Source organism: Polypterus senegalus, chromosome 3 (assembly GCF_016835505.1).
Source record: "Polypterus senegalus isolate Bchr_013 chromosome 3, ASM1683550v1, whole genome shotgun sequence".
Taxonomy (NCBI): domain Eukaryota; kingdom Metazoa; phylum Chordata; class Cladistia; order Polypteriformes; family Polypteridae; genus Polypterus; species Polypterus senegalus.
Window position 1 is genome coordinate 257,673,528 of NC_053156.1, and position 24,053 is coordinate 257,697,580.

Sequence of the window (24,053 nt, forward strand, 5' to 3'; positions counted from 1 at the left end):
TTCAGCTTGAGTTGACGAACAGATGGCGGACATTCTCCTTCAGGATTTTTTGGTAGACAGTAGAATTCATGGTTCCATCTATCACAGCAAGCCTTCCAGGTCCTGAAGCAACAAAACAACTCCAGACCATCACACTACCACCACCATATTTTACTGTTGGTATGATGTTCTTTTTCTGAAATGCTGTGTTCCTTTTACGCCAGATGTAACGGGACATTTGCCTTCCAAAAAGTTCAACTTTTGTCTCATCAGTCCACAAGGTATTTTCCCAAAAGTCTTGGCGATCATTGAGATGTTTCTTAGCAAAATTGAGATGAGCCCTAATGTTCTTTTTGCTTAACAGTGGTTTGCGTCTTGGAAATCTGCCATGCAGGCCGTTTTTGCCCAGTCTCTTTCTTATGGTGGAGTCGTGAACACTGACCTTAATTGAGGCAAGTGAGGCCTGTAGTTATTTAGACATTGTCCTGGGCTCTTTTGTGACCTCTCGGATGAGTCGTCTCTGCGCTCTTGGGGTAATTTTGGTCGGCCGGCCACTCCTGGGAAGGTTCGCCACTGTTCCATGTTTTTGCCATTTGTGGATAATGGCTCTCACTGTGGTTCGCTGGAGTCCCAAAGCTTTAGAAATGGCTTTATAACCTTTACCAGACTGATAGATCTCAATTACTTCTGTTCTCATTTGTTCCTGAATGTCTTTGGATCTTGGCATGATGTCTAGCTTTTGAGGTGCTTTTGGTCTACTTCTCTGTGTCAGGCAGCTCCTATTTAAGTGATTTCTTGATTGAAACAGGTGTGGCAGTAATCAGGCCTGGGGGTGTCTACGGAAATTGAACTCAGGTGTGATACACCACAGTTAGGTTATTTTTTAACAAGGGGGCAATTACTTTTTCACACAGGGTGTAGGTTTGGATTTTTTTCATTTAAAAACTGAATTTTGTGTTTACTTGTGTTATATTTGACTAACGGTTAAATGTGTTTGATGATCAGAAACATTTTGTGTGACAAACATGCAAAAGAATAAGAAATCAGGAAGGGGGCAAATAGTTTTTCACACCACTGTATATACTATTAGCACTTTTACCATAAGTCTTTATAGTACTAAATCATAAATCATTATTAGCTAATTAGTTGGTGCCACAGTGATTAGCATTGTTACCTCATAGATCCAGAATCCTGGGTACAAATTCCAAGCCTGGCAGGACTCTGTGTACTTTGCACATTCTTCCCATGTCTGTCTGGATTTTTTGAAGAAAGTCCGATCTCCTTACGATATCTTAAATGTGTGGATGTTAGGTTAATTGAAGATCCTAAATCTAGGCATGTTAGAGGACTGGGGCTTTGTGAAGTGTAGCCTAGCTTCACTTAGGGAGGTAAAATGGGGGGACAGGGAGTCTGGGGAAGGAGAGAAAGAGAGCAAGCTATTTTTGATTTGTCTTTTTTGTACCCACAAATTTAAGTACCAACAACGATAATTCCTGGCAAAGTTGGAAATTAAGGTTAAAGCTATCATATGTAGTAATGTACTACCTTAATTTAGGACTAAAATGACAACAAAAGTTCAGAAGCAATATCTCTATAACCCAACAGTGAACTTCATGAGCTGGAATGTCAAAGATCTCAATCACAAATTAAAGAGGAAGAAAGCATTCTCTCACCTAACAGGTCTAAACGCCAACATAGTATTTTTACAGGAGACTCAATTAAAGAGCAAGGATCAGTTTCAGTTGCAAAGAGATTGGACTGGCCAACTATCCCACTCCACCTATACAAAGAAAACTAGAGCTATGGGCATCTTAATTCATAGAACAATTGTATTTTTAGTATCAGATGTAGTATCTGATCCTGTAGGCAGATGTGATGGTGATAGATAATTTATAAGTGATTTTGGTAAATATCTACGCAACCAATGTAAATGATGGAGACTTCATCCAAAACATATTTTCATCCATGCCTAAACTGAACACTCATAAAATTGTAATAGCCAGAGACATAATTGTGTTTTAAATCCAGACCCAAATAATTCTTCAGCTACAAGGGTGATAACTGCAAAAATAATCACACAATTTTAATTGATCAGATCCATGGAGATTTCTAAATCCATACTTAGGAACATATTCCTTCTTCCCACCAGTACATCATTGCTACTCAGAATTGATTATTTCTTTATAAATAACAATTTCTTGCCCACAATCAAATCTAGCAAGTATGACGCTATTGTTATCCCCAACCACGCCCTCTCTGATCATGGAGCTCACATCACTATGCCCCACGTCCCCATCTCACAGCTGGCATCTTAACCCTCTGTTATTAGCTGACGAGAACTGTACATAACTTATATCCAACCAAATCGATTCTTTTTTAAAGATAAATGCATACTCAGAGGTTTCTGCAGAAATACTCTGGGAAACTCTGAAGGCATTTTAAACAGACAGATTAGCTCATATGTCTCTCACAAAAATAAATCAGAAACCAAGAAGGCCTCAGAGTTAATCAGTGAAATTATCAGAATAGATCAAGAACATGACAGTTCTCCAAATGAGGCACATTTAAGGAAAAGACAGGCTTTGCAATCAGAACTAAACTTCTTGACAAAAAAAGAAATGGAACAACTAATTTTTAAATCGCAACTTCATTGCTATGAACAGGGAGAGAAGGCTAATAAGATCTTAACTCAACAAATCCACAAGCAGGAAGTTCACAATGCAATATCATTAATCACCAACATAGATGGAGATAAAACCATTGACCATAGAAATATAATGCACACATTTAGAGACTACTATAAGTTCCTATACAGGGAGGTGCATGGAAACTGGAAATTTTGGAACTAGGTGTTGGCGACCCTCGGATGTTGGTAGTCTTTTGGGACCAATGCCACCTCGTTTAGAATCCCTTGTCAGTAGTTATAATGGAGCAGTGGAGTGGTTTGCAACGAGCGTTCGCTGTGAAAGCCTTTTATAAGACTGATGATAGTGTGACTGCTGCGCAAAGGGAATTCCGGCGTCATTACCAGTTAGAACGTCATGCGATTACAACATGGGTGCATAATTTCAAAGAAATGGGTTTAGCCTTAGAAAAGAAGTCCCCAGGTGGAGCCACTTCACATACTGCTCTACAATCGATGGCAGCTATTCAACGATTGTTTGGAAGTTGTGTCATTTCACACAATGGTCACATTCCATGGCCTCCAAGATCCCAAGATCTCACCGTTTGTGATTTTTTTCTGTGGGGACATCTTAAAAGCCAAGGGTACTGCACACGTCCTGCAACTATTGCTGGACTAAAGAGGAGGATTGAAGAGGAAATCACAGGCATTCTTCTTGACATGTTACATCGAGCAATGCAGAATTTCCATAACAAGCAGTCAGAATATGTACAGAGAAATAGACAACACCTTCATGATGTTTTCTTCAAAACATAAAATGACTATTGAATGAATATTGATTACCATCATTAATTGCATATCCTGTAAAAAAAAAGTCATCATTAAATGTATTTTGTAATGTGTTTATTTATGCATTGAACATCATTTTAAAATTTCCCGTTACCCTGCGCCAACCTGTATTTTACTCATCTTAAGGGGGACAGGGTAAGACACAATCTAATGCATTTTTTGATACATTACAGATACTAATGCTGGATACTCTTAGTGCAGAGGAACTGGATAAACATCTGACACTATTAGAATTACTAGATCCTATAAACTCACTTCAGAGTGGGAAAGCACCAGGTCCTGATGGCTATCCTGCTGAATATTTAAAGAACTTTTCAATCAAGTTAGCTTCCCTTTTATTAGCAACAGTTATAGAAGCCAGACACAATACAATTCTACTTCAAACCTTTCATCAAGCATTAATTATCATTTTTCCTAAGAAAAATCAGGACTTATTACAATGTGCATCACACAGACCAATCTCACTTCTGAAAAAAGATGTTAAGATACTCACCAAAGTTCTAGCTAGAAAGATTGAGAAAATACTCCCTTTGGTAATTATCACAAGACCAATCCCGATTTATTAAATCTTCAATGCCTATTTAATGTAACATATTCATACATAAAATCTAACACTCCGAAGATCTTATTATCTTTGGATGCAGAAAAAGCATTTGATATGGTTGAATGGGACCACCTATTCACCATATTGCATAAATGTGGGTTTGGTCCGAACATATGTGCATGGATCAAAATACCAGTCCAGAAGCTTACATTTGTATTAATAACATTATTTCAGACTACTTCAAACTAGAACGTGGTACTAGACAAGGATGCCCGCTGTCACCACTGCTATTTGCAATCACCATTAAGCCATTATTGTTCACTTTTGAAATGTATCAAAGATAAAGGGTTTTTTTTTCAGAGAAGGTTTTGAAAAGAAAATATCACTATGCGCAGATGATATGGTACTGTATACTGTACTGTATATCAGACCCATAAAATAAGGCCTAACTGTACTAGGAAAATTTCAAAAGATATTTGGACTCAGAATTAATTTGAACAAAAGTGTGCTTTTTCCAGTGAATTCTCTAGCAAACAACATTACATTGGACACCTTCCCTTTTATCATTGCAGATCAGTTTAAATACCTAGGGGTAAACATCACAAGTAAATATAAAGCTCTTTTTCAACAAAATTTTGCTGTCTGCATGGAAAACCTTAAACAAGATATATGGTCTACCCTTCGTCTTACTTTAGCAGTGGGAATTAACACTATCAAGATGAAAATCCTCCCTAAACTTCTGCTTCTATTTCAAAACATCCTCATATACATTAAAAATCCTACAGTTCCTCTTTATATTGCTTTATACACCAGTAAATACAAGGTATCATCAATATACAGTGATCCCTCGCTATATCACGCTTCGACTTTCGCGGCTTCACTCTATCGCGATTTTTTTCTCATACACGCTTACGTCACTATGCATGTGCTTTCTGAGAACTTTTATCTAAGCCCCACGATGGCTCCTAAATGTGCTGCTTTTTCTAAGCCTTCTGACAATAAAACTAAGCGCCGGAGGAAGATGCTTTCTATCCAGGAGAAGGTGAAACTCTTGGATATGATTAAAGATGGCAATACCCTACAAAAGCCTCCTCACGATATGAAAAGACAGCCAGCAACTGCCTATCAAGATGTTCTTCAGCCGCGCACCCAGACACCCACTGCCTACTCCTAGTACTCCTTCAGTACTCCAGCTTCTTTGTCAAAAGACAACAACGCACCTGCTGAAGATACTGCACCACCTCTGAAGACTCTCCTACTGAGGTCGTGCCTTCATAGGTTAGTGGTTGTGTGTAAGAACTGTGTGTGTGTGTGTGTGTAATTAAATGTACAGTACAATAATCTACTATATAAAAGCGGTCGGGATTGTCCTACCATCCCGTGAGTGCAAAGCGTAGCGGTATTCCGCTTATAACAGACTTACTACTTGCGGCTTGAGGTACGAAGCGCGATGTGAGCAGAGTTCTGGTGCTCCTATCGTTTTCTTGCTTTTGTGCGCAATGTACTGGAAAAATAAGACAAAATTATGTCTCTGGAAATAATTAATGTTGATGGAGTACAAATACCTCACCGCGTAGTAAATATCAGGGGAGATGGTGCTTGCTTATTCTCATCTATAGCTTATTTAGTGCATGAAACTCCATCTTTAGCGGTACAGATTCGGGCTGACATTATACGACTTTGGACAGGCACTTGAGGGGATAAAAAAAAACTTAGGTTTTTGGGAGATGTTATGAATGGGCACTTTGATGTTCTCATTCCCTACACTTACATGCCTGATGTACACATGGAGCGCACAAAATTGAGGATAAAAGTCAGTCACCTTAAAAGGCGGGTGAACCTAGTAATAATATGATATTTGTAACATCTAATATGTCTTATTTTCTCTTATTTTGTGTAATATATCGGGTAATACGAGTGTAATGGTGACTAAAGGGTGTTATTTCATGTCTAGAGGGCTCTAATAATGTTAAAAAACGTATTTAGAAGGTCGTAAAACAGGTTTCTATACTCTAACTGCGAAAATATTTGATTTATAAATAAAGAATCCTACTTCGCGAAAATTAATTTATCACAGTAGAGTCTGGAACGCATTAACCGTGATAAACGATGGTTCACTGTACTAACAATCCAATTGCCCTTTATTCACTCAGAGTATGGAACCAACGTAAGAAGCACTTCAGAATAGAGAAGCTTTTATCTGTGGCACCTCTACATTATAACCACCTTTTTCCACCCACTCAAACTTACACAGTTGTTAATATTTGGAAAACATAAGGGATTACATCATTTAGAGATGTGTATATAAATAATGTCTTTGCATCCTATGAACAATTACACTCCAAATTAGAAATGTTACCAAACCAATATGCCCAATTTTCCTCACCTCTCATCTATTTCTATTCCAGAAGAAATATTTTCAGTCTTAGAGACTCAGACAGCATTTCTATAATAAATAAAACCATTTTAAAGTCCCTTCTTTTCAAAGATCCCAGAGTACAGTGGGAAAAGGACCTCTCATTCAACATTTTTAAAAAAGTGAAAGGCAACCATGCACATAATGTGCAAAGCATTCAATTATTCAGTTAACATCTTTTATCAAGCACATCTCCCTTATTTAAAATTGTCCACAATGTTTTTAGGGCGAGATCCAACCTGTAAATGTTACAATTGAGCTCCAGCTTCACTAGGCCACATGTTTTGGTCATGTACCAAATTAACATAATTCTGGACCAACATTTTTAAATGCCTTTCAGACAGCCTTGGTGTCACAATCCCTCCTAAACCATCAGCAGCTGTCTTTGGTGAACTCCTAAATAGGCTTAGAGCGGAGACGGACAAACAAACTGTGATTGCCTTTACTTCACTATCAGCACATAGACTTGTCTTGCTCAACTGGAAGAATCCTAACCCACCTCTTTTATATCAGTGGGTAACTGATGTTATATACTATTTGATATGCAAAAAACTCAAATTCTCACTTGAGGATCTGTTTTTAAAAATCTGTCAGGATCTACTCAATAATATTCTAGAATAAGCATTTATATTGGGAAGAAGGACTCCTTTCCCTCTTTACCACTCTGAATAGTTTTACTCCAGCTGTTGGCCTTCCTCTCTTTCTCATGGGTGAGGGTTAAATTGAATTTAGATTTGTTAAGTTTGACCTGATTGTATGGAATGTTACATGCTTTTAATAAATTCAATACAAGATTAAAAAAAGAAGAGATCCTAAATCAGTCAGTGTGAGTGTGGGTGCAATGAGATCACCATAAAATGATGAAAGCAGACCTGCAAATACCACCAATTGGACCAGGACTTCACTCAGTCTGACACCAAAATGGGCCTCACCCCAGGCAGGCAGATCCCAAACTCTCACATAAAGTCCCAAATAGACTGGCTTTTAAAGATTAAAAAATATTTTAAATGTTCTTCAATCCACAAATTCCCTTCATAAGAGAGACTATGACTGTAAATCTATGGCTTGAAATAGACAAGCAGCCGAAGAATTGTTGCAAATACATAATTTATTTGAAGAGTAATTAAAGAATGAGAGGTACACAAAGAAAATTAAAATAAGACAAATACAATACAATACAATACAGTTTATTTTTGTATAGCCCAAAATCACACAGGAAGTGCCGCAATGGGCTTTAACAGGCCCTGCCTCTTGACAGCCCCCAGCCTTGACTCTCTGAGAAGACAAGGAAAAACTCCCAATAAAAACCTTGTAGGGAAAAATGGAAGAAACCTCGGGAAAGGCAGTTCAAAGAGAGACCCCTTTCCAGGTAGGTTGGGCGTGCAGTAGGTGTCAAAAGTAGGGGGTCAATACAATACAATATACACAACAGAACAATTCCTTAAGACAGCATAATAAAAATTTTAGAATTACGGTTTAACAGTAGATGATATGACATAATTAGGTTTGGATATTTTTAGAGTCCTGGAGACCTCATCCATCAAGCTGCCTCCCATTTGGCCATGCCACGGCTGAAACGTTGCTGCCAGTCCATGAAAGGACCCTCTTTCCCATGATTCCTGTGATCCTCCATCAGGGATGACTTTACCATAGGCAGGCAAACAACTTGGCAGGTGGGCGTGGCACCAATGCCACATTTGGGTACCGAGAAAGAAACAGAATAGGTGAGGGTTAGTATTCAAATATAATTATCATGTTACTTATGTTTTAGTGCTAATGACTAACAACAGAGATGCAGTCTGTACAGTTAATCAGCAGCTCTAGTCAGGATATGCTAAACTGAAGTAGTGACTCTTCAGCCGGGATTTAAAAGCTGAGACTCAAGGGGCATCTCTTATGGAAGCAGGAAGACCATTCCACAGTTTAGGGGCCCTGTAACTAAAAGCTCGACCTCCCACTGTTATTTTATTAATCCTTGGAATCCTAAGCAGACCGGCATCTTGAGATCTTAATGTGCGCTCAGGTTTGTAAGTCATGATAAGTTCAGACAAGTAAGCGGACCTTGGCCATTTAATGCTTTATATGTTAAAAGGAGGATTTTGAAATCTGCCCTAAATTAACTGGGAGCCAGTGTAAAGATTTAAGAACTGGGTTATGTGTTCATATTTTCTTGTTCTTGTAATAATTCTTGCAGCGCATTTTGGATTAACTGGAGGCTGTATAGAGAACAGTTTGAACAGCCAGTGAACACCGCATTGCAGTAGTCAATCCTACTAGAGATAAATGCATGAATTAATTTCTCACAATCCTGTTTATTTAGAAAGCGCCTTAATTTCCTAACATTTTTAAGATGGAAAAACATGTTTTGGACGACTTTGTAATATGTGCTTTAAATGACATGCTAGAGTCAAAGATAACTCCTAGATTGCGGGCCGATTCAGTAAAATTAATTGGGATTCCAACTGAGTTAAATGATGACAAAATATTGCTGTGATCAGCGTCATTCCCTCCAACAATTAACATCTCTGTTTTATCTGTATTTAAAGACAAGTAGTTCTCATTCATCCATTCCTTTAATTCACTAACACAACTAATTAAAGACAACATCGGAGAAACTTCATTTGATTTAAATGAAAGGTATAACTGGGTGTCATCTGCATACGAGTGAAAATTAACATTATGTTTCCTAATGAGAGATCCCAGTGGAAGCATGTAAAGTGAAAACAGTAAAGGTCCCAGTACTGAGCCCTGGGACACCATATTGAACTTCTGTGTATAATGATGGAGTACTGTCAGCACATTTCTGTACATACTGGAATCGATTTGATAAATAAGAACTGAACCAAGCAGCACGGGCCTGTAAGCCCAACATCGTTTTCTAGCCTGTGCAGTAAAATAGAATGGTCAATGGTGTCAAATGCTGCACTTAAGTCCAACAACATAATTACAGTGGAATTTCCTTCATCAGAGGATATCAGAATGTCATTTACAACCCGTGTTAGTGCGTTTCTGTACTATGACCAGTGTGAAAGCCAGACTGGAATTTCTCAAATAAATTGTAATGCGTAAGGTGTGACTGAAGCTGACTGGCGACTACTTTTCTAGTATTTTAGAGAGAAATGGTAAATTTGAAATAGGCCTATAGTTATTTAGTATGTGTGGGTCTAGGTCTGACTTTTTAAGTAAAGGTTTAATGACTGACACTTTTAGTGCATCAGGTATGTGCCATGCAGTAATGAACTATTGATAATGTTAGAATAGGCTGCAAGAACATCCATTGCACTTTTACTAGTTTTGTTGGCACTGGATCTAGGGAACAAGTAGTGGGCTTCATTTTAGTAATTAAAGTTAAGACTTCCTGCTCAGTTACAGGATTAAAATTATTAAAGTGCTGAATGCAATGTGTGCAGGGTCTGCTAAGCTAGTATTTGGTTTGTACTGTGATGCTGAGATCTGGGATCTTATATTTTTAATTTTCTCATTGAAGAAGTTCATAAAGTCTGTACTGCTAATGTCTGAATTCCCATTTGTTAATTTAGCCACTGCTCTAAAAGTACCCTAGGATTTTTATTATTGCTATCTATTAATGTAGAATAGTATTCTGAGCGAGCTTTAAAGAGGGCTTTTTATATTTATTAACACTCTCTGTCCATGCAATTTGAAAGACATGTAGCTTTGTTGTTCTCCATCTGGCTCCAGTTTTCGACACTCTAATTTAAGAGCTCGAGTATTTTCATTAAACCAGGGAGAGTTTCTATGTGCTTTGATCACTTTTGTTTTAGGGGAGCCACTGTGTCCAGAGCATCTCTCAAGGTCACATTATAATGTGATGTTAGCTGATCTAAATTGTTTTCCACGTTTACATTTGATGTTAACTGATCTAAATGGTTTTCCACAATTACACTCGACTTACTCAAGGTATCTATAAATTTTGAAGCAGAATTACAATCTAGATGTCGCACTGTCTTTGTTTTAATCTGTGAGTGCTGGCATGGGCAGAACTAAATCAAATGTAATTAAGAAGTGATCGGAAATAACTACATTTAATGGAGTAATATTTAAATTTTGAATTTCAACTTTGTAAGTTATAATTAAATCTAATGTATGGTTATGATTATGAGTTGGACCTTTGACAATCTGACAAAATCCTACTGAATTTAACAAATAAGTAAAACATTTGCTAAAAGTGTCAGTTTCCACATCAATGTGTACATTAAAATCCCCATCAGAACTACGTGATCATAATTTATAGCCAAATCAGACAGAAGGTTGCTAAATTCAGTCATGAACAATGAATATGGCCCTGGTGGTCTGTAGACTAGCACTATAATTGTGTTGGAATCTGTTTTAATATTTAAAATGAATGCCTCAAAGGATGTAAAGTTGCCTAAATTTTTAGGAGTGATTTGCATTTTGTTACAATGAATTATTCCAAGGCCTCCTCCTCGACCAGAATCTCTAGACTTATGAAGGAACGAGTATCCATCTGGTGACGCCTCAGCTAGGGAACAGTGTCACATTTACTAAGCCAGGTTTCAGTAAGAAGACACAGATCAGATTTTGTACTTAATATATATCATTTACCAAAACAGCTTTAGTGCCAAGAGAGCGAATGTTCAATAAACAGCATTTAAAACTGCATGGTTCTTTCTGAACTGCTGATATATTTTTGTTTTAATTTGAATTAAATTTCTATTACAGATGCCCCTGGTGGAGTGTCTGGTTTTATCCCTTGGTCTAATTATACACCTTATTTTTGGTTATCAATTAATTTATGGTTTGTATCAAGACTAAATTTACTGGATGCCCCACAACAGGGATTATGGGTAACAGCTTCAGGAAAATAACAGGTGGGATAAAGAACAGCCTGTGATTTAAGATCACATGACTGCGGCCTGGATGGTGCTCTAATCAGTCAACCAGGCAGTTTTGCTGCCATATTTTGGGATAATACATAAGATCCCTCCAGTTAGGATGAAGACCATCTCTTCTGAAAAATCCAGGCCTTTCCCAAAAATCATCCCAATTGTTCACAAATGCTATGCTTTTATTTGCACACCAGGTTTCTAGCCAGCAGTGAAAGGAATGCAATCTGCTATAAATCACATCCCTCTATATAATCTTGGTAAGGGACCAGATACAATTAAATTCCGACATTTTGTTTTAGCTTTGGTGCATAGAGATGAAGTTCCGCTTTAATACCTCAGATTGCTGTAAATAAATATCATTAGTGCCGACATGCAGCAATAAGGTAGATACTTCATCGTCGGAAACACGGTCCAATGCGGCCTTTATGCCAGAAATCTTGGCCCCTGCAAGGCACTTAACATTAACTGCTGGTTTAACATAGTTTGGAATTCTAACATTCCGCACTATGGAATCGCCAATTATGAGCACTTTATTATTCTCAGTTTCCACAGGCGCGCTGCGGAGAGCTGAGAATCTGTTCTGGGTCCGCATTGGTGACCTGGGTGCCGGGGGACTACATTGTGGATTCTTAGACCCCGTCTTACTGTTACCCACTCGCCCTGTGGCTGAATTGGTGCTGCTGATTTCGGCCTCGCACTGACCACAGTGGGACCTGGAGAGACTGAAGCGAATCAGATGTAGCCGAATTGTCTAAACAAACCGAGTCGATCCAATTTTCGGTTTGCCTAATCAATATCAGATTCCTAACGCGGTCCTCCAGTTCGCATATTTTCCCGACCAACTCTAAATTAACTAAACACTTTTGGCAGGTAAAGCTATCTACACTGTCGGCGGAAAACCTGAGCTGAACATACTGCAGGACACACAACATATAAGCGTGCCCTCGATGGGCAGAGAGCAGATAGAACTTACATTAAATGTTGAAGTCATCTTTGCCGTTTTATAGGTGCTTCGGCTTTCCGTGTTCAGCTGAATCACACCGTCGCTTTAAGTTTCCACCACCCGCTGAGTGATCGACTTTAATTTCTCACTGACGGTTATTTCTACTGGTCAGCTGCTGGCTTTACCTCAGGTGAACTTGCTCGGGTGCTTGCGAAGGGCTGCGTGCCTGTAGGAGACGCCGCTCTCTGCGTCCGCTCGCGGATCCGCTCTCTGCGTCCGCTCGCTGATCCGTCACATCACCGTTGCGTTTCCTAAAAATGCAACTCAAAGTCCAGTCTATAGCCAAATAATAGGAATTCATACTTAAAATCAAAGTCATGAGAAATATGATATCCAAACAGTACTTTTGAATAAAGATCTTTACACCTCAACAGTCAATAAACTTTTAAGGGACAACTTGTCACCAAGAAATATAAAGCCTGAGGGTGGCCGGCTCTTCAGCAATGACATAATGATGGCCCTGCCTTTTGGGGTTCTACCAACTGGAAACAAGCACCAACACAAACAGCATAAATACATAATACATTAATACTAAATTGTAAAGAAACATGACAACATGAACAAACATTAGATACAAAATAACAATAAAACAGAAAATAAGCAAACATCAGGAACAGCCCCCTACTGTAACATAACAGTGGACATGAAGGAGCACTGAGGTGGATTAGCGCACCGCATAAGGTGGGCACCTGCTTTGCATCCAGTGTTTCCAGGATAAACTGCAGTCCCTCATCACCTTGAAGTGGATTAAACATTTCTGAGAACATTGAATTACATTGCGTTATGTTATGTTATGTTATGTTAATTAGTTGGTTTTGCTTTTGCGAATCTTCTTTCTAATGACCTTATTCTGTGAATATTCCTGAATTCCCTAATTGTTAGGCTCTAGTAAGTGACATATCTAAATATTCTCAGGTGTTTAATGACCTTGGTCTACTTTAATGATTTCTTGTTTCCTGGATTGTGTTTTTCTATTGTTTGCACAACCTTTTGCTTTTGGTGTAACCATAACCTCATAAGGTGTAATGTTCTAATTTTATTTAAGAGTTTGGGATGTTCTACATTTAGAGTCAGCCTATACTATTAGCATTCACTGAGCACAAAGAAAATAAATCCACAGAGCTGGAAAAAAAAATAATAATAATTTGTTCTCGAGATAAAAAAAAACAAAAAAAAAACAGTGTTTATATTGGACAAACAGATTTCTAGCTACGTTAAATTGGTGGCAATTTTGACTTTTAAGAAGGCCATTAAGATGGAGTAACTAACCTGGTATGATTTCAAGCAGCAGTAGTAAACTGGAGTGACAGCTTTTCGAACTGCTACATGTCATGCCAGTTGTGAGTATCCAAAGTGACTCAACCTAAGTGCAGCATTGACTGGCTCCAGTTGAGCCATTTGAATTGCCCGCTGCCAAAAGAGGTTATGAGCAGTAGGGATGAGTGAAAATTTGCTTTGCTTTGAATTCGGTAAAATCATGGAGTGGTTTGGGAATTTCACCAAACTCGGCAAGGTGCATTGAAGTCAATGGGGGAAGAGGAACTGAACTAGTTTTGGGAATGGATTATAATGGTGGAATGGTATTTTAACAACGAGGGAACAAGGGAATGATAGAAATTTATTTGACCCAAAAAAAATTCCAGTTCACAGCAGTACAGCATATATTAGGCATAAGCAGCTGCCAAGTTTCAATAACTTGTACTGAAGGTCTCTGTTTTGCCAGCTGGGATGGAGAGACAGGGAAAAGAGGAAAACATACACAATATATGAGCACAAGTAACCTCTCTCAAGGGAAACCTGAAACAGTAAATTATTCAGTAATCTACGTTGCACAGAATGTTTCTGCCTTGTAAGGTGGAGTTTTGTAAATTTAAAAAATTTACACTCTATTTGAGGTATCTCAAAAACAATTTAACATTCCTGGAAAATAATGTTGTGGAATAAGTGTGACAAATTTCAGCAAAATCAGTGCGCTGGGAGCCAAGTTGTTTCACGTGGAGAAACTGACAGATTTGACAACAACAGTAGGTGCTTTTCACGTTATACGCAAATATTTCTTGAAAATGAATAATAAAAACACAAAAGAGCACACAATGAACAAAGCAAGCCTAATAATTGGATAATTAAAGCTGACTTTCTGTGTCCCCATATCCTGTTTTTTTGGTGCTTCACACTTAGTGGTTTGTATGCGCATGGCATTAGAGGACATAATGACGTCAAGACAGTGTGGACATTTTGAAACTGGGAAAACAAATGCATATCATTTAGCCCCAAAAAGGATATAAAAATAAAGAAATAAACTTCAGTAAAAATGTGGTCACAAATGTCTATAAATCAGTAATAAACAGTTTGTCAGCTGCACGATTGCATTTAACCCTTTTTGTAAAGAAGGTCTTGAGGTGCAAAATCTCCACCAGCTGTTTTCTCATTGGCAGATAAATCACTTCTCTTCCCAGCTGTGTCACAAGCAACATCACTTTACAATATAATTATCTTTTAGATGTAGCTATAATCTCTAGACTGTAATCCTGGTGACATCTCCTACTCTTAATATCATCAATTCATCTGTTTTTATGCAGACACTTCTGAGTTTATTTACTTGTAATTTGTCATGTATTGCGTGATTCATGGTATTGTCAAAAAAAAGCATGTTATGGGCTTATGCTGGAGGAATATGGGGAAGAAAAGGGCGTGACACTGCCACTAACGTTTGTCCCATCTATATTCTAGGAATGGAGGAAGAGAAACTTCTGGAAGACCATTGAGGACACCTACCTCATCTACAACATACTGCCCCTTCGGCTCAGTGTTTAAATGCAGCCCCCATCAGAAGTCGGACTTCACAATTGGACTGACTTTGGAGGAACACAGAGCTCCACGCCACTGAAAATCTTAAACAGAACATTGGAGCTTCTCTTCGTTTTTTGTTCTTTGGACATCTCGATTGAGCAGGACATTCTCTGGAACTCCACCACTCATTGTCTTATTGTATTTTTATGTTCATTTATCTTGTACGTTATGGTGCACGTTGTAAAGAGTTCTATTTATGAATAATCCTGAATTACTGAGTTAAGGTTAAGAAGACAACATAATTTACAAATAGAAAAGATGCAACCCTCCTCTCCCTATGCCATAGCTGTGCATTGATATCCTTTCCACTGAACCTCTGAGCAGGACAGAAGACATCTTTGGTCAAGTCCTACACTTAATATGAACAAATTGAACTTGCCAGATATGCAAACACCACTTGCATTATGCTCAGATAAGACTACATAGCACACAGCAGTGTCCCCACATCACAAAACATCATGGCGAGTGTGCACCCTCCTCCTCCAATCCCACAAAGCATGGTAAACTGCTAGAACTCCTCAAAAATGTGTTTGTACTGCTTGAGATTTCATGCCTGTACCTCTAGAATGTCGCACAATTTATAAGTAGTGAGACCTACTTAAATGCGTACATTCTCATTCTGATTAAACCAATCCAGAGTCCGTATGTGGGCAGCACCAAGCCCAAGACATGAAGCAACACCAGTCCATCGAAGGGCCCACACACACACACACACACTCAGGGCCAATCTGAAATTACACAGGGTTATGGAAGTAATGATATGTCTTTGGGGTTTACTAATGTTGTATTCACTGGCCTTTTATGTGTACGAAAGAACAGACTTATTCAAAGGAATCTGCTACTTGTGGCGTGTCATGTCGGATATCAACGATTAACACTTATCATCGTTTTACTTCAGGATTAAGAAGGTGACTGTGACTGTGTCCTGCATTTTCTGGACTCTCCTCCATGACTGCATGCTCTCAGTTTGGGACCTTTGCTGAGATTGTTTTGACTTCCCTCATCTGGAGAGCGCTGTCTGGTTGGTTACATCTGTTTGCATTACGGAAAGATTTTTCTACTGTTATTTTGTCACTCACCACTCCTTACCTGCACTTTCAGAAAGTCTGAAGTTGATGGCATCAGACATAACCTACAATTCTGGATCTCAACTTGGTTAATGGGCAGGTGACAAAGGGTACAGGTAAGAGAAGAATGCTCCACACGGAGTGAGGTCATCAGTGGAGTCCCTCAGGGGTCTGTTCTTGGACTGCTGCTTTTTCTAATTTATGTTAGTGACATTGATTCGGGTGTAGTTAGTAAACTCACAGATAGGGAAGTGAGGGGCTAGATAGCAGAAATTGAGAAGGCAGCAAAAATAATGATAAAGACCTGCACAAGCTTCAGAACTGGGCGAACACTTAGGAAATGCAGTTTAATGTACTACATATGGGGAAAGGGAGCGTTAATTCTAAATACAAGATGGGAGACACTGTCCTATGGGAAGCAAACTCTGAAAAGGATTTTAGGGGTTTATTAGGTTGACACAACTTTTTCATCGTCTAAGTAATGCTTAAAAGCTGCAATGGCAAATAAAATTTTAGGTTATAAAGTAAAAACTGTTGAATATAAATCAAGAGACATTATGCTATGAGTGTTGTGTGCAGTTCTGGTCACCACACTACAAAACAGACATAGCAGCACTTGAAGCTGTGCAGAGAAGAGCAACCAAGTGCACCCCAGGACTTAAGGACATGGCGTTCTCTATAAAGACTTATAGAATTAAACATGGTTAGTCTTGAGCTGTGGAGACTGTGTTGGGACCTCATCCAGGTTTTCAAATCTCTCAAAGGCATTGTTAAAGTCAGTTCTTTAGAGTAAATGGTGAATTGTGTGCATGAGAACACCATTAGAAATCAAGGGGAAGTGCATTTAATAATTCAGGAAGTTCTTCTTTACACAAAGAATTGTGGGAAAGTGGAACAAGCTACCAACCATGTGGTTGAAGTAGAAACCTCAATAACCTTTAAGAAGCATCAGGATGAGATGTTGGGACAGCTTAGCCATTAGCTAAACCAATCGAGTTTGATGGAGCGGGTGGTCTTCTGTAGCGAATCAAATTTCTTATGAGATATAATTGTAGGTTTTGAATATAAAACAATGATATGTAATGGTGGAAAGAGGCATGTACCAATGCTGTGTCTTCATGTAACTGAAAAAATAGAATTTTTCAGAATTATGTCCTTCCTAGGTGGTGAGTTATGGAGCTTGAAGCCATTGATTATTGATTATTCTTTATGTATTGAACCTCTGACAACACCTGTCACTATTCCAGGGTGATAATGCAGTCTCTGTACTGCGAAGCCACATTTGAGATATCTAATAAGCACTGAGAATTCAGCTGAGGTTACAGTTACTCACAAACTCTGTTCTAAAATCTTGCAAAGGAAACAGGAGATTAGAAATGAAATTAATTTGTTAGGATTTCAGATACTGGGCCATTTTTTTAAATTGAAATAATGGTAGGTGTTTTAGATGGGACATTACATTAATAAGGGGATTCAGGTATTATCTGTTTTATAAAGGAGAAATTGCAAAAATGAAAGCTTTCACTAATGCAGTGAAAATGAGGTTAAACAAGCAAGAGACAGATTGCATTTTAAACATTATTTCCACAGCACAATAGTAGGCCATCTGAGAGAACTATGCTGAATTTATAATGGTGACAGGGCCAGAGAAGCAATAGCAACAGAGTGGGCAAGGAGCACATAAAAACACTGAACATCATCTGCCTTTGTCTTGAAATGGTCGATAAACTTACTGCACTGTGACAACACTGAGGTGAGCTCCTTGGCCCTGTGCGTCACTTGTGGGTGAAGAGAAGATCATTCACCTTAGGGCACTAATGGCAAGAATGGAGAGGGAAATGGAGCTGGCCTCCTTTCAAGCTGCAATGTAAACACTTTGATCTTTCAGAAATGCAGAAAATGCTTCACGGGCTTGCATGTAGCAATCGTACATTATGCTGGTAAACTGAAGGATAGAACATTTATGGGATGGCGGCACATTGTCATGTGAGTACAATAACTTAAGCTGTCAAGGACAAGTGAGAAAATCACTCTGAGATTAGTCGATTAGTGAAAGATATCAACTCTGAAGCCTCTCTTTATGACCTTTTACTTTATTAAAGCTGATTAGGCTCTGCTTCATGAATCATACATGCAGAAATGTACATACACAGCAACAGCAATGATCCAAGTGTTATTATTGGCACTATTATTAGGTGACAGTAATCTAAACGTTTCAAAAGGCATCAGTAGTCTGGCTTTCTTGTGTGTTAAAACTGCCACAATCTTCTTGAGGAATTAGAAAGTAGAAGTATTATGTTTTTCTTTCTTTAGAATCATTGATATTATATTTGAGTAACAGAGGCTAGGTACCCGAGGACCACACAGAATCATGGTCAGAAATCAAACAGATTGCTGCTAGAAAGTCCTGACCCTCCTGGTCACGCTTTTGTTTTCAGTTTTTTGCAGTTATTCCCCGGTCTCTTAAAATATTTAAAATATCATTCTGGGGAGTTTGGGGGCTGACTTAGCAGGTGTCAGCGGTATTGAACCAAGCTGAACAGAGATGAGGTGCTGAATAGACGGTCAAGTTGGGATAACATGAAGGTCCTTCTTGGCCAGTTTGAGCCGGAGATGGTGTGTTCATCAGTGAGATGATCAGATACAGAGGAACCTGACAACTTGATTGGGGCATTTAGTGAAGATTCCCGTTGCATGCCTGTAATTCAAAAATATAAATACATAGTAGCAGCAGAGTTTAAGGGGGCAAAATATTAACTACTCTGTTAATACAAAGGAAAATGTCGGAGGCAGGAGAGTGTCTCTGTTTATTTACTTTGTGTATCGAAGACCAGGCATCTCAAACCTATCTGAATTTTTAGTTCTTCATTTAATTAAAAGCCTTCTTATGGTCCTCTGCTGCTGAGCTTATTGATATCAATGAAGAATCTCGAAACTGAATCAATAAGTGCTGTCAATGGCAGGAGGATGAATGCAACTAAATTGCATCATTAGTTATGTTGTTGCCTTTCAGTGTTTATGAAAAGTTTGGTCTGTCATACGTTCAACACCATGGCTACGCCTACATCGAGAAGTGACAAATAACATTTTGTTAAGAGTTTCCCTGTCATCATAATCATTCGTTTTACTAAGTGTTTCCAGGAGAACCTGGGATGGTAGATTTACCTCAAAAACTGGGTCTGCAATCTCTGTGATCCTGTGTGTCTGTTGATGTCATACCCTTACTTTTCATATCTGCAGTAACTTTGGCTATCCTCTCGAGCACCTTGCATCTATATCATCATAAGCATAAATTTCTTGGGCCAGTCTTCTTGATCCATACACATTACAAGCCCATACTATCTAAGTCGCTACCTTTGCACGACAGACCCAATGGGGTTGATGCCTACCGTCTCCTTTAGGCTTTCAACTCCAATCCTATCCATGAACAATATACCACACATCCACCTAATTGCATTCATTTCCGTCCTTTCTAATTTCCTCAGATTCTCGACCTTCAGCAATCACGTTTCACTGCCACAGAGCTTACGTGTCCAAATTCAAGCCGAGAAGAGCGTTCCTTTCATTCTCACAGATGTTGCTTTTATCCACCATGTCACCTAGATAACAGAACTTGTCAATGCATTCCAGCTCTACTCCTTCCCAAAAAAAAATTCTGACATTTTGGGAAATCAGCTGTGGCCTGGCGTTGCAAATCTTGTAGATGAGTGAGGGGCTAACTTTTCTGAGACTATCCCTAAAACCACTGCGTCTAGCATGTATCCATTTCTTGCACTTCACACAGCTAATAGAGTTCCTATGTACTCCTTTACCACAACACCACATGGCCACTTACCAGACTTCCCTTTTACATGTTGCTTTTCGCTTACCTCAATCAACTTAGCATTCTCTACATTCATTTTCAAACCCTTGTCACCCAAACCTACCCTGCTCCTTACAAATCTTCTCCTTAAGTTTGTCTTCACCCACGTCCACCAAGTCCAGATGAGTTTCCTTGTCAAATATATTCCATAGCAGAGGAAGATTTAACTTTTTGTGTATGTGGTCAGGTTAGCAGGAGGACAACTCTTGTGGGACACTGATTGGCACATTAAAGACACTTATCACTGTTCCAGTCTTTAGACATTTGGGCCTTTCAGTCTGACCTGGAAGTGCATAGGCCAACTTAAGGCCAAATTAAGACTTCCAGGGTGTTGAAATTCAAAATCCACTTAATACCCCCACTGAAGACACCTCCACTTTGCACATGGATTTGAACAAAACAAAGAGAGAGGTTAGAAGCATGTACTGATACAGCACGTTGCTGCACCCACCAAATAACAAACCACCTCAGGACCACAAGTTAGGACCCGAGTGCAGCTGTGCAACAGGTGACACCTCAACACCACACTGGTTTGAATGGAGTGGAACAGTGTGAAGTTTTTTACAGTGACTGGAGTGCCCATCCTGCTACCAACCCCCAAGTTTTTCCCTGCAAGTTGGAGGATCTGCTTGATGCAGGTTAACGTCATACCCACGATGGAGCAATTGCAGGCATTTATGGAATTCAAATCGTCAACTGGCAAGCACGATTGCCAGTGCAGTTCCTTAATCTCAGAGCCACCACTCTGCCTTCTTTGCGCATGGATTTGTACACCACAAATGTCAACAGTAAAGTAGGTGCAGGGACTGACTTGGAAAAAATGCTTCTTGTTTTGTTCAATGAATGGCACAAACTCATTGATGTCTTCTACAGTGTGGGGACTATGATAACAATTCTTTACATTTATATAGCGCTTTTCTCACTACTTAAAGCGCTACTTTCTACTGATAGCGCAGTTAACTGACATCAACTAAAGAGGCCTACACATCTTTATGGCTTGAAGCTGATAAGTATCTGAGCGCACCAGAGTCACATATTTACACCAAATAAAATAACAGACCAGAAATGGAGACCCTTCATTCAGGTTTGGGGTTGATGGGTGTGTCGTACCTTCTGAAGTGTCCTTCTTGTCCACCACATTGTTGTTCATGTCCACATCAGTGACTCCACCAAAGTTGCTGTTAAAGCTTCTAGAAACAGCGATAACCACCTTCTCCTGATGATCTGTGAGGTGACTCTCATTAGTGTCAACTGCAGTATTCACGTCTTCATCAAATCAGCTTTTTTTTTTATGTCAGGTATAGTTGTGGTGATGAACATTAGGGGTCCATGGAAGTGTGCAAGTTTTTAAAAATAAAAAAACAGTGCATCTTGGGTTCCATGGGTCTGGAGGTGAGCTGATTGCTTGTTTAGGTCAGCTGTTCCACGTTGGCACTCCGTGGATGATAATTATGGCGCCTCACCCACAGGAGTATAAAGGAGTCTGGGGAGTTCAAGAGCAGAAAGAAACATCAGAGGTTAAAAGGAGAGGAAGGAAAAGAAGTCGGGCAGCACTGTGGTCATGGATGGTACCAGGTGGAGCAAGCAGATGGTGCTAGGAGGTCCAGTGAATGCCAAAGGAGGGCATTGGGAGAAGTGAGCAGGGCTCATGGGCTGTGAAGGACGGAGTTCGGAACACGAGCAAAATAAAGGGCAGACTGCGCTTGCCGGTTAACGTCTCCCCTTGCTGAGGGGACCTTAAAGGGTGAGCAGAGGAGGCATCGGTTTTAAGAAGAGGCTTTTAATGGATTTTTAACCTGTTTCAGATTTATTTATCTGTTTGCTGTTTTTATTATTTATTGACTAATTTATTGAAGAAATACTGCACTTTATTTTGGGGCACTTTATTGTTTGTTGAAATAAAAGCACTAAGCACTTTGCATCATCTCTTACTGTCTGTTTGTTTGTCCCCATTGCCCTGTCCATCCTCAGATATCCTGGGTTCAAGGATGTAATGCCAGCTGCGGGCAACAATGGCATCCCAATAGTGCTCAGCAAAGCAGCGTCTTTTGCTTCTCTCTTTCTTCATTTAATGTTTCTCTGTACCAGTGGGGTCTCCATTTGAATTGACACTGCAAATCATCAAAGTTACAATCTCAGAAGTGTAACTTTTAGTCATCTGTTCCATCCATATCAACCAATCAGGATTCAATATAAGATTAGTTTCTTTTAAACACATTTGACTGGACAGGTTTATGATTGTGGGGATTGAAATTGGGCATTGAACAGCAGATTGTTGAGAGTGTCTGTGCTGTCAGTTAAAATGCAGACTTGTGACCAGGGCCGGAGGATACGCACCCAAGTCTCCCTGATGGTAGATCCAGCCATTGGCCAACTGTGTCCATGTTCTTCTGATAATGTTTGTGTGTTCATTTCACAGATCACTACCAGAATGTGTATAAGTGGGAGCTGCTGGCTACTAAGTTGGCCTTGGAGGAATGGCTTCATCGTGGGTGCAAGTCACCAGTTTATTAAAGGCCTTCTCTATGATAAAAGGCCCAACCCTGGGCAGGCCTAGTTGGCCTTATTCTTGAATAGAGTTGTTTTGTGCCATCTTTTAACAATTGGTGAGAAAAATCTGAAGGCAGATGCCCAGTCCAAGCCATAGAATAAGAAATAAAGTCTGACACATTTTAGGAAAATGTTACCCCACTCGCTATTGGGTCACAACTGTTATTCTAACGTATGTTATGGTTGCTTAGGGAAAGAAAATCTCTTGGCTAAAGTCTATGGTGGCATCATCACTTGACAAGGACATGCTTATTTGGGATTATGACTGCCTAGTGAGATGAGGTCCTGCTTTAGCACAGGACAAAGAGTTCCTCTGTGCGCCATTCTGGTGGCCCCTGTGTGTTAAAGCATGAGCCACTGAGAACACAGCCAAGGCAAGACCCCTCCACCCGGTCAGTGTCTTCCAGGTCTTCTACCAGTTTCTCCATGGATGTCATCTACTGTTTGGATTTGATTTTATTTATACTTTACCATATCTTGATAACTTGTATTGTTTCATCATATTTTCTGCACACTTGTGTTCAGCTGTAGGCCCAGCCTGGTACTCCGCACAAGTGGTGTTGGGTGGGCTTCTGACCACAGGATGTCTGCTGCAGTACCTTTTTTTGAGTGGTGGCTCTTTTATATTGACTCATGGAGTTTTAATAGATGAACCATAAAGCGTGTTTGCTATTCGTCATACACTGATGTCAGCACACTGGGTGCCATCGCCATTTTGTGTTTAAAGCCAATTAATTCTTTACATCTGTCCACACACTTCATAGACTGACAGCATTCATGATTAGTGCGTACTTCTTTACCAGCTTCAGATGCATTTTTGTACACCGTTACTGACTGAGCAGCTAGTCATGTGGGGTGCACAAGAAGGGGGAACTCAGAAATGAAGGCATCCTTTAGCAAAATGTTCATAGTTTTATAAGCAGAAATAGCATGAAGAAAAAATGACAACTTGTAAACAAAACTCACCACGGAATTGTGTCTGATCGAAGTGCGAAGATTGCAGATCATCATTCGTTTACAATTTGATGCTTAATAAAAGGAAAGGGCAACACTGCCATCTGGTGGAAATTTGTGTTTTGTCCTCTCACAATGAAGATTAGGAGATGTTTGTCATCTTTAAGAAAAACAGTCTTCTTACTTTAATATTAATTATGCAAATATAAACTCAGTACTTTGAATCTGTTTATCCATAAATTTATTCCATGCCATGAGATGCACTGACCCTGTCAGGGTTTGTACCTTCTTTATTACAAGGATACAAAGGTGGGCCATCTGTGACCCTGAAGTGTCTGAGAATGGTGTGTGACGTTAGGATAGAATACATGTGCAGGATAGATAGTTAGATAGATAGGAAAGGCACTATATAACTGATTGATAGATAGATAGATAGATAGATAGATAGATAGATAGATAGATAGATAGATAGATAGATAGATAGATAG

General features: G+C 39.3%; 1 long non-coding RNA gene across 1 annotated transcript; it reads left to right on the forward strand.

Annotated features, from left to right (window-relative positions):
* Positions 1-232: 232 nt before the first annotated feature.
* On the forward strand, positions 233-15,156 carry LOC120526892. The gene is made up of 3 exons (XR_005633220.1): positions 233-242; positions 9,704-9,707; positions 15,013-15,156. It is a non-coding gene; the product is annotated as an uncharacterized LOC120526892 (long non-coding RNA).
* The last annotated feature ends 8,897 nt before the right edge of the window (positions 15,157-24,053 follow it).